The sequence below is a fragment of the Lactuca sativa genome, chromosome 6, assembly GCF_002870075.4.
Source record: "Lactuca sativa cultivar Salinas chromosome 6, Lsat_Salinas_v11, whole genome shotgun sequence".
In the NCBI taxonomy this organism is placed as follows: Eukaryota; Viridiplantae; Streptophyta; class Magnoliopsida; order Asterales; family Asteraceae; genus Lactuca; species Lactuca sativa.
In genome coordinates this window covers 19,540,731-19,556,956 of record NC_056628.2, presented here as the reverse complement: position 1 = coordinate 19,556,956, position 16,226 = coordinate 19,540,731, and positions in this window count along the sequence as shown.

Below are 16,226 nucleotides of genomic sequence, written 5' to 3'. Positions count from 1 at the left end.
CTTCATCTCCTCGTCCGTAACATACTGTGGAGCCAACAAAGCACTTTCCCGGAACTTGGCAGTGATCTCTTCCATAGTCTCAGTCGTCTGGTGAAGGTCCTGAAACTCCCTCGCCATCTACTGTACCTCAATAGCTGGTGCAAACTTGGACCTAAACCGGGTCACAAACTCATCCCAAGTCATTGTCTCATGGGCTTCGCCTCCCAAAGCAAAGTCTACCTTCTCCCACCAATCTCGGGATCTGTCTTTCAGAAGACAGGAGGCAAATCTTGTTGGGTTTTGAGCACTATAACACTCCTATGGTGCACATTCAACCCTAAATGCTTTGGATCTATTTTTTCTCTATTATACATGCATATTTTCAATTTTTCCAAAGCATTGTCCTAACTATTATACAAATTGCCAATTGAATAAAACATCTAGTTAGATGACGTACCTTTTGAAGGACTTATAGTTCTTCACCCTTGAAAGCTTGAGCACCTCAAGTGTGATGCCTCTAATGGTTCACAAACACCAATATGCAAGAGGATGATTTAAGAGAATAATCTATATATCTTAAAGAGAAGAGGAAACCGATTTTGGTCTATGGAGGGTTGTATTTATAATGTGGACATGCTAGGGTTATACTTGGTAAGCCCTAATAACCCATGACTTTCCACATTCTCATGTTCCATGGGTTTAACCTCCATGGACTATCCATGGATTAGTTTAGCCCATAATCATGGATCATTAGCCCACACAACAAGTATGATTGATTCACATAATCAATCCCCATACATTTATTTAGTCTCTTTTGATCACAAAATTATTCATCCTATCAAATTGTACTGGTGAAGGCAACCCAAAAGGACCATGCTACAATCAGGTCAAGTACATACCACTTATAGTTATGGGCTTAGACACCAAATCCAACAGTCTCCCACTTGGATAAGTCTAATAATTATTAGTGCTTATGCACTTCAGGATCTGACTTAGCAATCGTAAACTTTCAAAAGTCGTTGTCGAACTCTGACCTAGTTAGTGACGTGTTCTTTAGATAAGTGATCATATAATCCTCTGTTCTCAAGATACCAGATGGAAAAATACATGGAACAATGTCATACTTATTGTCCGGCAGTTTGTTTCCCGATTTCCGATTCATCTGACCTAGAACATAACTGAACATATCAATTTAATTCTGACCGGGCCCGACACATAAGTCAAAACGAAATCATCGAGGGTCCCAAGATATCAATTTTAACCCTCTTAGGATAAAAGGAACAGATAAACTTCGACATTATATGCTTGTACTAACTACTCATCAAATCATGCACAATGATACGTTTTATAACATCAAGTTACTGATGCGTTTCCGTATCATCATTGCACAACCAACTTGTAGTCAACAACTCATATATCTAGGTTTGAAGATTTATATGATATTATCGTCTCACAATCACTCATGATAAATTCCATGAAGTGATTCAAGTGAGCGCGGGTTTAATCCAATACTCAAATCTTATTTCATAAGTACTCATTAATGGTGTAGCAAACCTGTTGCTATGCCTAACTCCTTAGACAAATCTACAAGACAACTCATGACAATCTTATTTCATACTTACTTCCAACATATGGTCGAATCTAGATGGTTTGAACAATAATAATAATCATAATTTTATTATTCTGGAAGTCAAAACATGCAAAATGAAATAATAGTAAATAATTAACACAAGATAGTAACTTTACTTATAAATAAAACTCCTTTTTTTTATCATCAAATGTCAATTACAATTTAGCTATTACAAGTTTTGATTTATCTAATTACTAAAACTAATATCGTCCTTTAGCCCAATTCTCCTCGCATGCTGCAAGTACTTAACCTTAGTCAGTCCTTTTGTGAGAGGATCTGTTAGGTTGTCCTCTAACGATATCCCCCTTACCATGAGGTGCCCTTCTTCTACCTGATGTCTTATGAAGTGGTATTTTATGTCGATATGCTTGGATCTACCATGATCCATCGGCTCCTTAGTTAAGGCAACCGCACCTTCATTATCATAGAAAATCTACATAGGCTCCTTTATGGATGGAATGACTCCAAGGTCTCCGATGAAGTTTTTCAACCATATTGCCTCCTTCGATGCTTCACTTGCTGCTATGTACTCTGATTCTCACATTGAATGAGCTAAAGTTTCCTGTTTGGAACTTTTCCATGTTACTGCTCCTCCATTCAGGGTAAACACCCAGCTCGACTGAGACCGGAAATTATCTATGTCGGTTTGGAAGCTGAGTTGCTATATCCTGTCACTCTCAAGTCATCACTCCCACCGAGGGTAAGGATCTAATCCTTAGTCCTCCACGGGTACTTAAGAATGTTATTAACTGTAATCAAATGATATTTACCAGGATTCCCCTGATATCTGTTGACCATGCTCAAAGCAAAGGCCACATCAGGGCGAGTACAAGTCATAGCATACATGATCGAACCAACTGCGGAAGCATATGATATATGACTCATTTTTGCTATTTCAGCCTCTGTACTCTGACTCTGATTCTTACTTAGTTTTGCATTGCATTGGATAGGTAATTCACCTTTCATGGACTTCCCCTTGCTAAAACGTTTCAACACCTTGTCCAAGTAGGTGTTTTGATTCATTCCTATTAGCCTTTTACTTCTGTCTCTCAATATCCTTATCCTTAGGGTATAAGTAGCTTCTCCGAGGTCCTTCATAGTGAAACACTTCCCAAGCCAGGACTTAACCTCCTACAAAGTTGGGATGCCGTTTCCTATGAGTACTATGTCATCTACATACAATACCAGAAAGCTCACTATACTCCCACTAGCTTTGACATATATACAACACTCATCATCGCTTCTTGAAAATCCAAACTCTTTGACTTTCTCATCAAAACAAAGATTCTATCTACGAGATGCTTGTTTCAATACATAAATGGATTTCTCAAGCTTACACATCCTATTAGGGTACTTTGGATTGACAAAACCCTATGGATGACTCATGTAAACATCTTCAGCCAACTTTCCAAAAGGAAAGCGATTTTGACATCCATTTTCCATATTTCATAGTCATGAAATGCAGAAATGGCCAACATAACGCTTATAGATTTAATCTTCACTACTGGTGAGAAGGTCTCATCATAGTCAACTGCTGGAGTTTGAGTAAAGCCCTTCGCAACCAGTCGTGCCTTATATGTGTGTACATTCCCATCCATGTCAGTCTTCTTCTTGAAGATCCATTTGCATCCGACTGTCTTTCGACCCTGTACATTTTCAAACAAGTTCCAAACTTGATTGTCATACATGGACTGAATCTCGTTGTGCATAGCCTCTTTCCATTTTGCAGACTCGGGGTTTGCCATGGCTTCCTTGTAGTTGATAGGTTCATCCAAATTTACCAGTGAGCTATCACTGATAAATATATCACCTTCAATAGTAATATGGAAACTATAAAACTCAGGTGTATTTCTAACTCTACTTGAATGCCTCAGAGGTAAGGATTCGTCAATTGGATCAATTGGATTTTCCTCCTCAGGTTGATTGCTAGTGTTTAAGGTTCCTTCACCGCTTGACTCTTGAAGCTCTTCAAGGTCAATTTGCCTCCCACTGTTTCCTTGGCCTATGAGTTCTCTCTTGAGAAAGACTCATCTCCTCTCAACGAAGACAACATTGTCACTCGGTCTGTAGAAGAGATATCCAAAGTATTTTTGTAGGTAGCCGATGAAAATACACTGCTCACTTCAAGGTTCGAGCTTGTCATGAGTTTATTTTATCACAAAAGCCTCGCAACCCCAAACTTTGATGTGATCTAGTGTGGGAACTTTCCCTGTCCACATCTCGTGAGGTTTTTTGGAAACCTTTTTGGTAGGGACTAGATTAAGGATATGGGTGGTAGTCTCTAAGGCATACCTCCAGAATGAGATAGGTGACGAAGCTCGACTCATCATAGAACGAACCATGTCTAGCAAGGTTCAATTGCACCTCTCAGCCACACCATTAAGTTGTGGTGTCCTAGGTGGCATCAATTGTGAAACAATTCCACATTCCTTAAGATAGTCAAGGAACTCGATGCTAAGATATTCTCCTCCACGATCGGGTCGCAGCATCTTTATCTTCCTGCCCAATTAATTCTCCACTTCTTTCTTAAACTCTTTGAACTTTTCAAATGTTTCTGACTTATTCTTGATTAAGTAAATATACCCATATCTACTATAATCATCAGTAAAAGTCACATAGAAGCGGTTAGCATCCCTTCCGTGGTTCTGAATGCTCCATAGATATCAATGTGTATGAGATCCAACATACCTTCACCCCTTTCACAAGTACCAGTGAAGGGTGACTTGGTCATCTTTCCAAGTAAACAAGATTCGGAAGTGTCATCCAATTTTAATTCGAATGAATCCAAAACTCCATCCTTTTGGAGTTGGGCTATGCGCTTCTTGTTAACATGTCCAAGATGACAATGCCACGAGTATGATTTATCCAAATCATTGGAAGTATCAATATTCAATACATTATTTCCTAAGGTATCTACAATCATCACAGTTTCATATATACCATTTCAAGGTAATGCTTCAAAATAAAATACATCATTACAATAAGCATAAATACTGCCATTTTCATTATTAAAGGAAATGGTAAAACCTTGTTTATACAAACTGTGAAAGGAAATAACATTTCTCGCCATATCGGCCGAGTAACAACAATGATTCAAATATAAGTTTAAACCATTACTAAGCAATAAAGAATAAACTCCAATCTTGGTCACATGCGACACTTTCCTATTTCCAATGATTAAGTTTATCTTCCCATGCTCCAGATCCCTACTTCATTTTAGTCCTCGCAAATAAGAACAAATGTGAATACCACAATATGTATCAAGGACTCAAGAATTAGCATGTGATGAGTTATTATATTGAATAGTGTAAATACCTACAAATGAGGGCTTGATCTTTCCATCCTTTATGTCTTGCAAGTACTTGGGGCAACTTCATTTCCAGTTCCCTTTTTCATGACAGTGGAAGCACTCGGTTTCCTTCGGATTAGAAGAAGGATTAGCAGAACCAGCTTTGGTCCCACTTGAAGAGGATCCATCAAGAGACTTTCCCTTGCAGATATTGAAGAGAGCCTTCCTTTTCTTTCCCTTCCCTTGTCCGGTTTCTAGAATAGGGGCAGAAGTAGTAGTAGGATTAGACACAACTGACTTGTCTTTCAGATTGCTTTCTGCAGTCCTAAGAAGGCCTTGAAGCTTGCTAAGAGTGACCTCCTCCTTGTTCATATGATACGTCATATCAAATTGATCACAACAAGGAGGTAAAGAGTGTAGAATTATATATGGCCAACTCTTCATCAAAATTGACATTCAATTTTAGCAAGCGGTCCACGAATCTCTGCATCTTTTTCAAGTGGGCCGTGATGGGTTCACCATCCTTCATTTTGGTTGTGATCATCGAGGCAATGATCTCATACCTCTCCTACTGAGCACTTTAATGGTATCTTCCCATCAAGTCATGATATATTTCATAGGAGTAGTAGTCCTCATAGGACTTTTGCAGCTCAACAGTCATGGTTGCAATCATTAGACACGACACCTTAGTCGCATCCCTCTCATGAGTAGTGTGTTCAACGATTTGTTCAGGAGTAGCAGTGGTGACATCAATCTCTTCGAGCTCTTTATCTAGGACATATTCTTTGTCCTCATAACGAATAGCCATTCTGATGTTTCGAATCCAATCATTGAAGTTCGATCCATTGAAAATGACCCTCCCACATAGGTTCATGAGGGAGAAAGAGCCTGAAGGGATTGGGTTGGAAGCATTGTTTAGGATAGACATCTGTAAAAGAAGAGGAACAAAGTTTAGTTTAGATGATAATCCTTAATATTATACCCAATATGAAATATTAAGGCTAGGACCCAACACAATATTCTACAATTGCGAAGAGGGATGCCGTAATCCAATTGTAAAATATTTGAAGGTAGGTAAATGACGATTTACCAATTTCCACCATGAAAAATGAAATAGATTATTAAGTTTTAATTGGATTTGAAATTCCTAGATCTTTGAGATTCATTGAACCTTTTCAGTGGCATGTTTAAATCTCGATTGTGCCCTTCAAGTTTGTGATTGGGATGTCGAGGATCACAAACACGGAGTGAATAACCATGAAAATTAGCTTGGTGCACCCAATGTTACAAATCATCTAATCAATGTGCCGGTTAACCAAACACGCTCCATTAATCTATGATTAACACCAAGTTACCATTTGTCACACATTGTCAATCCCAGATTAGTGTGTCGGCTAACTATAAACGCTCCACTAACGACTTAACAAGGTGCAAAATATAATTTCATGGATTATCATCATTTCACATTTTTTCTGAAGTAACTAAGATTGTGAATTTAATAAAAGTTTAGTTACTTTATATTTTTTATCATTATACTTTTAACAAGGGAGGATTAATGTCCTGTCCTACCCATTCGGCTAACGACCCTCCACCAGTAAAGGAAGCGGTGGGTGAGAGTAGACACCCATTAAACTACCATTTTATAGGTTGTAACCTTATACCCCCCCCCCCCCCCCTTATAGATCGGCTTCATCAATGAGGCCTACTAACGGTAAGACCGACTTTGTCTTATATATATATATATATATATATATATATATATATATATATATATATATATATATATATATATATAAACTTGTACTATTATAAAGTATAAGGGTTGAATTTTAACTTTTAAAACTCTAGGGTTTGGAATTAAAGAGGGAAAGTTTTGAAACTTTTCAAAATTCTTCACATTCATAACCTATGAGTTTAATTTGATTTTAATGAAGAGACCTTTCATTTTCCATAACTTGAGGACAAGTTATGGAAGTCATTAAAATGCATTTAGATCACTATTCTAACAACTAAAATTACCACATAATATATGATCTAACTAAACTCATAATCAAGATAATTTCTGGTCAACAATTTGAAAGCAATTTTGTTTATCATGTTTAAACAACAATTATATTAAAACTTTGAAAATTATCTTGTGGTTCGATGAGTACAAGCACTACCATATCATAAAAAACATTTCCAATGATCCAAAACAGTTTGCGGTAGTGTTCCAAATCCAAACCAGGCCAAGAAACTCGAAATTATGCACACAGAGCCTTCAACTCGTCGAGTACATGAACTGGACTCGGCGACTTGCTCTGTTACTAAGTGGACTCATCGAGTCTTTTCATGTACTCGGCAAGTTTACTATCCAGAGGCAAAAATTTCGACTTTTTCAGCTTTGAAAAACTAGCAAGCATCAAATATAATTGAAAACAATAATAGGCTCTAATACCACTGTTGGGTTTTGAGCACTATAAGACTCTTATGGTGCATATGCAACCCTAAATTCTTTGGTTCTATGTTTTCTCTATTATATATGCATATTTTCAATTTTTCCAAAGCATTGTCCTAACTAGCATACAAATTGCCAATTGAATAAAACATCTAGTTAGATGACATACCTTTTGAAGGACTTATAGTTCTTGACCCTTGAAAGCTTGAGCACCTCAAGTGTTATGCCTCTAATGGTTCACAAACACCAATATCCAAGTGGATGACTTAAGAGAATAATCTATTTATCTTAAAGAGAAGAGGCAACCGATTTTGGTCTATGGAGGGTTCTATTTATAATGTTGGATATGCTAGGGTTACACTTGGTAAACTATAATAAACCATGACTTTCCACATTCTCATGCTCCATGGGTTTAACCTCCATGGATTTAGCCCATAATCATGGATCATTAGCCCACACTTCAAGAATGATTAATTTACATAATCAATCCCCATATATTTAATTAGTCTCTTTTGATCATAAAATTAATAAATTAATTCTTGATCAATACTAATTAAATAATTCCATATTAATATATTATACTTGTAATATATTAATAAACCATAAATAACCTTATTCTCAAAATTCATCCTATCAAATTGCACTGGTGAAGGCAACCTAAAAGGACCATCCTACAATTGGGTCAAGTACATACCAGTTACAGTTATGGGCTTAGACACCAAATCCAACAAATCCGACCTCCGACCCTTAGGGCAGAAACTCATCCTAAACGCTTTAGCCATATCCGCTAACCATATCCTACTGGAAATGGGGTCCTTTTTCCCAAAGAACTCGACATCTCCACAAGCACGAAACTCACAGAAAGAAATAGTGCGAACTCCAACAATAGACATAACCTCAGTCCAAAATGTTCCAAGATGCTCATCCAAAATTTCATCCATGACCGTACCAAAGATTACAGTTGTCTGCTCCAAAATACCATAGGTAATCTCTAACGATATGAATTCTTGCATCCGCTCATGGATCGGCTCGGTACCAGCACCTGAGCTGGAACCAGAACCTGAACCCCCTTCTGGAGTGCTCATCACCATAATGAAAAACAAACATGGAAATGTTCAGAACATACCCAAGAATCCTCATCCCACATGCTTCCTAGATTCTCCAAGACTCTCCCTGATTCAAGTATGGATCATATGCTTTCAGTAGTACGGGCCCAAAACTACCTTCCTGTAACGCCCCATTCCTGGTATGTTGCTTCCGTGGCTTTTATTTAGAAATTTTCGAGAGGGACTCGGCGAGTCTATGGCCCGAATCGTCGAGTAGGGACGAGATTTCGAGCTTGTGTTAGTCGGCGAGTCTGCCTGCCAGGTAGAAACCTTAAATCCCCGGGTTTGCACCCTATTTAAACCACCTTATGAGCCCCAAACTCGTTCCCTTCACCCTCAGAGCATCATTTAGAAAACCCTAATCATTCCCTTGAGTAATTGAGCATTTCTTGTGTGAATCTTGAAGTTTTGAAGAGAAGAAGGAGGCTTCATCCAAAGGAGAAGAAGAAGATCCAAGGTCTTGCACCCATTTCAGAGTTTATTGAGGTATCAGCCGATTCCCTTCTGTTTCTATGATTTATTTCTCTTTCACAAGCATATTTAGCCTCTTTTAGCCATTTCTTAGCTTGTTCTTAGTAGAGAGAGATCACATTAGATTGATTAGCCTTCGGATCTAGCCATGCTTCAGTTCCAAAATCGTAGATCTATCACCTTTATAGAGCCATTTTGCATGATAGCCCTAGATCTACTCTTCTAAGTGCCTTTTTAGCCTTTATATCCCTTTTCATGCGTATGTACACGTAAAGTTGGAAACTTTACATGGTAAATCAGCCTTAGAAACTCAGATCTATAAATTGTATGCGGTAGTTTTTATCAGAATCGAGTTTTTAGGATCTGCATGCATGTGACTCGGCGAGTCGTTCTTCGGACTCGGCGAGTCAGGCCGCGAGTCCCCGATCTTTACCCTTTGAGTGATTCCGAGTGGAGGCCAGTGAGCAGTAGGATGGACTCAGTGAGTCGGAGGTTAGACTCAGTAATGGAGGGACTCGACGAGTTGTTCATACAACTCGGCGAGTCCAAGACAATCTTCTTAGATCGAAGAACAACTCGTCGAGTTGTTCATATGACTCGACGAGTCGGATGCAGATTGCCTGAGCTTTTGAATCAAGAGGGTACTCGTCGAGTCGATGCCATGCTCGACGAGTAGCCATGAGTAGGGTTGAGAAGTGAGACTAGGGACTCGGCGAGTTGGCGGCCCAACTCGGCGAGTCAGGTCAACTGTAGGTTGACTTTGACCGGGAGAGTTGACTTTGACCAGGGGTAAAAGAGTCATTTACCCAATGCAGTGATTATCATCTGATTGAGTGTGTTTATGGATTTGTAGTCGGGGAGATACCGGAGCTGCAGCAGTTAGCTTCCAGAGCCATACACACAGAAGCCAGTTCACGAGGTGAGTTTCCTTCCAGTAGGAACGGGTCTAAGGCCACAACGTCGGCCCGTTCAGTCAGCAGTAGTTTCTAGACTTCGGTCCAATGCAGTAGTTAGTATGTTTGACGCCTCCGTGGCTCAGACAGGATTTATGTGTTTATGCTAGTTGATGTGTTATGCTATGCTGTGTTCAGTTAGTCCGGACTTCGGTTCGATGCAGGGGACGGGGTCCCAGTTAGTTTCGGACTTCGGTCTGATGTAGGGGATGGGGTCCCAGTCAGTTTCGGACTTCGGTCCGATGTAGGGGACGGGGTCCCAGTCAGTTTTCGGACTTCGGTACGATGCAGGGGCTGGGGTCCCAGATAGTTAGTCCAAACTTCGGTCCGATGCAGGGGACGGGGTCCCAGTCAGTGGGCAAGGCCTAGTATGTGCTTTATATGTATTGTATGGTATGTGGTAGTTTGGGGGAGCTCACTAAGCTTCGTGCTTATAGTTTCAGTTTTGGTTTCAAGTACTTCCGCAAGCAAAGGGAAGAGCTCGGGATGATGGCATCGCACACACCACAGCTTCAGTTTTTGTCCTGGGAGTTGATTCAGTTTCTTGATATGTTTGGTTACAGTTGTGATACAGTTCTTCTCACAGTATTCTATTATGGTTTTCGAAACACGCAACGTATGGTTTTATTATGCGATACTCAGTTTCATGATTTTTGTTATAATAAAAGTTGAAATTTTTGGGTCGTATTTTTGGGTTGTTTCAAGTTGGTATCAGAGCCTTGGTTTGAGGGATTCGGGCGCACTCCCGAGTGTGTCTGAACTCAAACTAAGGAAGTGGTAAAAAGTTTAAAAAAAAAAGAGAAAAGGATTTTGAAAAGCACTTAGAAAGAAAAGAATTTTTAAACAAGATAAGGGTGTGGTGTATGCGATCAGCCGAGCTCAAGTAAGTACTCCCAAATTACCCATACAAGTTTTATTATGATTAATTGTTCCAGTTTCAGTAGAACAACATGCTAGTATAGGACTAAGGATCTAGGAGGATGCCTTATGTGCCTGCTATATGTGCTTCAGCTTTATGAGAATTGCATGCTAGTATTGAGTAGACAACAGTAGGATAGCCTATTTAGGTTATGTCTGGTAGCGCGAGCGTAGCATTGTATGCTAATACAGTTCCTCGTTATGAGAGTACATTTGCTTGAGTAGTTTCCGGTGTCCGAATGCTGCTTGCTTCGTGCTTTGTAGAACTCTTGGTGATGAGAGTTAGTCGTTAGGTGAATACGTCACGTCACATGTGATCAGGGTTGAATAATCTCAGAGTGTTGGATTTGGCCCTATTGTGCAGCTCTTGTTTGAGTCCAACCGTTGTAGGGGCGAGCCTTTTACTCGAAGGATTATTCGAGCCTCATCACATGTGATGGTATTCAGGTGATGGCTAATCAGCATTACAAGGAGGCCTTCAGCAGCTGAGGACTGGTTTGAGTGGAGTCAGAGATTTCCCTAGGGCAAGCCTAGGATGAGAGTAGCAGAGATCAGTAGTAGTAGAAATGACTTGGTGGAGTCAAGGCAGTTCTTGAAGAAAGTACGGATAGATGTGGAAGGTAGTATAGGCCCGTACTACTGAAAGAAGAGGATCCGTACTCGAATCAAGGAAGGACGAGACAAGACCAGGAAGCTAGTAGTAGTATCAAAGATCCCTTGTGATATTCCAGTTTTCTGATGTTGCTATGATGTGTTTCAGAATGGTGGTTTTGCGTTCGAGGCCAGCAGCCGGCAGTGGAGGTGCCGAGGAGGGATCAGGATCAGGCTCGGGGGACGAGCGCATGGATGAGCAAACCAGAGAGTTTCTTTCTTCAGAGATTACTCGTATCATACTGGAGCAGACTCCTGTGATCTTCGGTTCGATCAAGGAGGGTATCCTAGAGCTGATGGATGAGAGGTTGGGCACCTTCCGTGCCGAGGTGGCGGCCATGATGGGGTCGCGCACACTTACGTACAGGGAGTTCAGGGCATGTGGAGCTCCAGATTATCACGGGGTGCGGGACCCCATAGCGAGTACTAGATGGTTGGCGGATGTGGCCAACGCGTTCCACACGAGCAGGTGTCCCGAGGGGGACAAGGTTAGATTGGCGTCCTGTCTTCTGAAGGACAGGGCACGGGATTGGTGGGAAGAGGTCGAACATACCATTGGAGATGATGCAGCGTTAGATGCCATGACCTGGGATGATTTCTCTACCAGGTTCAGGGCGGAGTTTGCACCGGTTATTAAGGTGCAGCAGTTAGCTTGAGAGTTTCAGGACCTCACCCAGACTACAGAGACCGTGGTGGAGATCACCGCCAAGTTCAGGGAGAGGGCTCTTCTTGTTCCTCAATATGCAGCCGATGAGGAGATGAAGAAGGCCTGTTATCATGAGATGTTATGAAGCGATATCCGCCAGTTTGTGAGCCGGTCCAGCTGTAAAATGCTGGATGACATGATTGCTAGGGCTCGAGAGAGGGAGATTGATCTCGAGATGGAGAAGAAGAGGAAACCGGAGGCGGTTTCGGGTTCAGGAGGTTCGGGCAAAAAGCCCAAGGTTTCAGATCACAGATCCAGCATTCAGCCGAGCCACGGTCGATGTGGCAAGTGTGGGAGGATGCACGATGGAGTGTGCAAGGCAGGGAGTTCCGACTGCTTCAAGTGCGGTCGGACTGGACATTTGAGCAGGGATTGTACGACCCCTGCTACTGCCATCGCAGCATCAGATCTGATTTGCTTTCAGTGCAATCAGAGGGGACATAAAAAGTCCCAATGCCCGAGTTTTGCCGCAGTAGGAAAGGTGGTTGCACCTGCCCCTGCTACTTTGAGGATTACAGATGGCCAGCAGGGCTGAGCCGAGGCGCCAGTGGCGAAGAGTAGGGCTTTTCAGATGACAACAGAGGAGGCGCGAGCGACTCCTGATGTGGTGACGGGTATGTATTTTCCCTTCATCTCCTTATTATTATTGATTGATTATTGCTTATGATTATATGTTTTTATAGGGTCGTTCTCTGTGAACGGCATTTCTGCTATGGTATTATTTGATTCGGGGGCCACCCGATCGTTTGTATCGCTAGCGCTTAGCAAGAGATTTAGTAATGCTCCAGGGGAGCTGGATTGTCCACTAGAGGTTGAGATAGCAGATGACAGGACTGTGAGGGTCGCCATAGTGCATAGAGGGTGTTCTCTTCAGTTGTTTGACGAGCAGTTTTCAGTGGACTTGGTTCCTATTCCCCTGCGAGGGAATAGGGTTATAGTAGGCATGGATTGGCTGAGTCCCAATGTGGTGGTGATTGATTGTGAGCTGCAACTAGTGAGGGTTCGCACTCCCAGTGGGGGAGAGTTAGTGATTCAGGGCGAGAGGCCACAGCGCGGACCAACCTTTTGTTCTGCCGTGAGAGCGAGACGCTATTTTCAGCAGGGTTGCGCTGGTTATGTAGCTTATGTCTTGGATGCCCGGGAGAAGGGCAAGACGACAGTTGATGATGTTTCGGTTGTGCGAGACTTCCCGGATGTATTTCCCGAGGATTTACCGGGAATATCTACTGAGAGGCAGGTCGAGTTTAGGATCGACCTGATTCCTGGTGCGGCTCCAATAGCCAAGGCACCGTACCGTCTAGCTCCCCTTGAGATGCAGGAGTTGTCTACGCAGCTGCAGGAGCTGCTAGACAAGGGTTTCATTCGGTTGAGCAGTTCGCCTTGGGGAGCGCCGATCGTGTTTGTGAGGAAGAAGGATGGGTCACACCATATGTGTATAGATTACCAGGAGTTGAATAAGGTAACGGTGAAGAAACGTTACCCACTCTCGAGGATAGATGATTTGTTTGAGCAGCTTCAGGGAGCGTCTTGGTTCTCCAAGATCGATCTACGCTCCGGATATCATCAGATGCGGGTTAGGGATGAGGATGTGCAGAAGACTACTTTCAGGACCAGGTATGGTCATTATGAGTTTGTGGTGATGCCATTTGGGTTCACCAATGCTCCAGCCGCGTTCATGGATCTCATGAATCGCATGTGTAGACCGATGCTGGATCGGTCAGTGATAGTATTCATAGATGATATCTTGGTGTATTCCAAGACGTAGGAGCAGCACGAGGAGCACCTGAGGGAGGTGCTGGAAGTTTTGAGGAGGGAGAGACTTTTCGCAAAGTTCTCCAAGTGCGAGTTCTGGTTGCGCGAGGCGCAGTTCCTTGGTCACCTCGTCAACCAGAAGGGTATTTTGGTGGATCCGGCAAAGATAGAGGCCGTGATGCAGTGGGAGGTCCCGAAGTCTCCATCCGAGATTCGGAGCTTCCTAGGGTTGGTAGGGTATTACCGGAGATTCATTCAGGATTTCTCCAAGATAGTAGTGCCGCTCACCCGACTGACCAAGAAGTCGATGGTATTTCGTTGGGGGCCTGAGCAGCAAGCAGCGTTCGAGACCCTCAGGCAGAGATTGTGCGAGGCTCCGATCCTTACCTTGCCAGAGGGGGTAGAGGACTTTGTAGTCTACTGTGATGCCTCAATCACAGGTATGGGAGCAGTGTTGATGCAGCGAGGCCATGTGATAGCTTACGCCTCGAGGCAGTTGAAGCCTCACGAGGCTAACTATCCTACCCATGATTTAGAGCTGGGGGCGGTTGTGTTTGCCCTCAAGATTTGGAGACATTATCTTTATGGGGTCCGTTGTACTATCTACACGGATCACAAGAGTTTGAGGTACCTTATGGATCGGCCGAGTCTAAACATGAGGCAGAGGAGGTGGTTGGATGTGCTGAAAGATTATGACTGTGAGATCCTTTACCATCCAGGGAAGGTCAACGTGGTGGCCGACGCCCTAAGCCGCAAGGTGTCACCAGCCCCTATTAGAGATTTGTGTTTGAGGATGACAGTGATTACTCCGTTGTTGGAACGGATTAGGGAGGCTCGGGTTGAGGGACTCAAGGAGGAGAGGCAAAAGTGTGAGAGGATAGTGGGCCGAGTAGCTTCGTTTGATTACGACAGTCGGGGATTGCTGACCCTTCATGGGAGAGTGTGGGTACCGTATTGGGGTGGGGTACGACAGGTGTTGATGGACGAGGCCCATAAGTCACGATTTTCTATCCACCCAGGGGCGACGAAGATGTATAGAGATCTTCGACCCAATTGTTGGTGGCCCTGCATGAAGCGGGATGTCGCTTGGTATGTTGAGAGATGCCTGACCTGCAGGAAGGTCAAGGCAGAGCACCAGAGGCCTCACGGCAAGATGCAGCCGTTAGACATTCCCGTGTGGAAATGGGAGGACATTACCATGGATTTTATCACCAAGCTTCTCAGGACCGCACGAGGGGTAGATTCGATATGGGTAGTAGTGGATCGGTTGACGAAGAGTGCTCATTTTATCCCGATCCAGGAGAGCATATCGGCAGAAAAGTTAGCCGATATCTATGTGCGTGAGGTAGTGGCACGTCATGGAGTGCCGGTATCGGTGGTGTCAGACCGAGACGTCCGTTTCACATCCAGATTCTGGAAGCGGTTTCACGATGAGATGGGTACTCGTCTCCATTTCAGCACCGCTTTCCACCCTCAGACGGACGGGCAGAGCGAGAGGACGATTCAGACTCTTGAGGACATGCTCAGGGCATGTGTTCTAGACTTCAGTGGCAGTTGGGATACGTATCTTCCATTAGCGGAATTTTCGTATAACAACAGTTATCATGCAAGCATTGATCGACCTCCCTTTGAGATGCTTTATGGGAGGAAGTGTAGGACCCCGATTTGTTGGGGCGAGGTCGGTCAGCAAGTCGTTGGGAGCACAGAAATGGTGCTCAAGACAAACGAGTTGATTCAGCAGGTCCGTAGTAGACTGCAGACTGCGCAGAGTCGGCAGAAGAGTTACGCCGACAGGAGGCGTTCAGACTTGGAGTTCCGGGTGGGCGATATGGTCCTTCTGAAGGTCTCACCCTGGAAGGGTGTCATCAGGTTTCGGAAGAGGAGCAAGCTGGGCCCCAGATTCATTGGTCCTTTCAGGGTTTTGGCCCGAGTGGGTCGGGTTGCTTATCAGTTGGATCTTCCAGTAGAGCTTAGCCAGATACACAACACTTTCCATGTGTCTCAGTTGAGGAAGTGTTTGGTGGATGAGTCAGCACTGGTTCCCTTAGAAGATATTCAGGTTGATAGCAGCCTGAATTATATTGAGAGGCCGGTCGCGATTCTGGACCGGAAGACAAAGACCTTGAGGAACAAGGCAATTCAGTTAGTGAAGGTGCAGTGGCAGCACCGGAAGGGGTCTGAGTGGACGTGGGAGGCTGAGGAAGAAATGAGAGAGCACTACCCGGAGTTATTTGCAGATTCAGCCGTAGCAAACTTCGAGGACGAAGTCTGAGACAAGTGGGGGAGAATTGTAACGCCCCATTCCTGGTATGTTGCTTCCGTGGCTTTTATTTA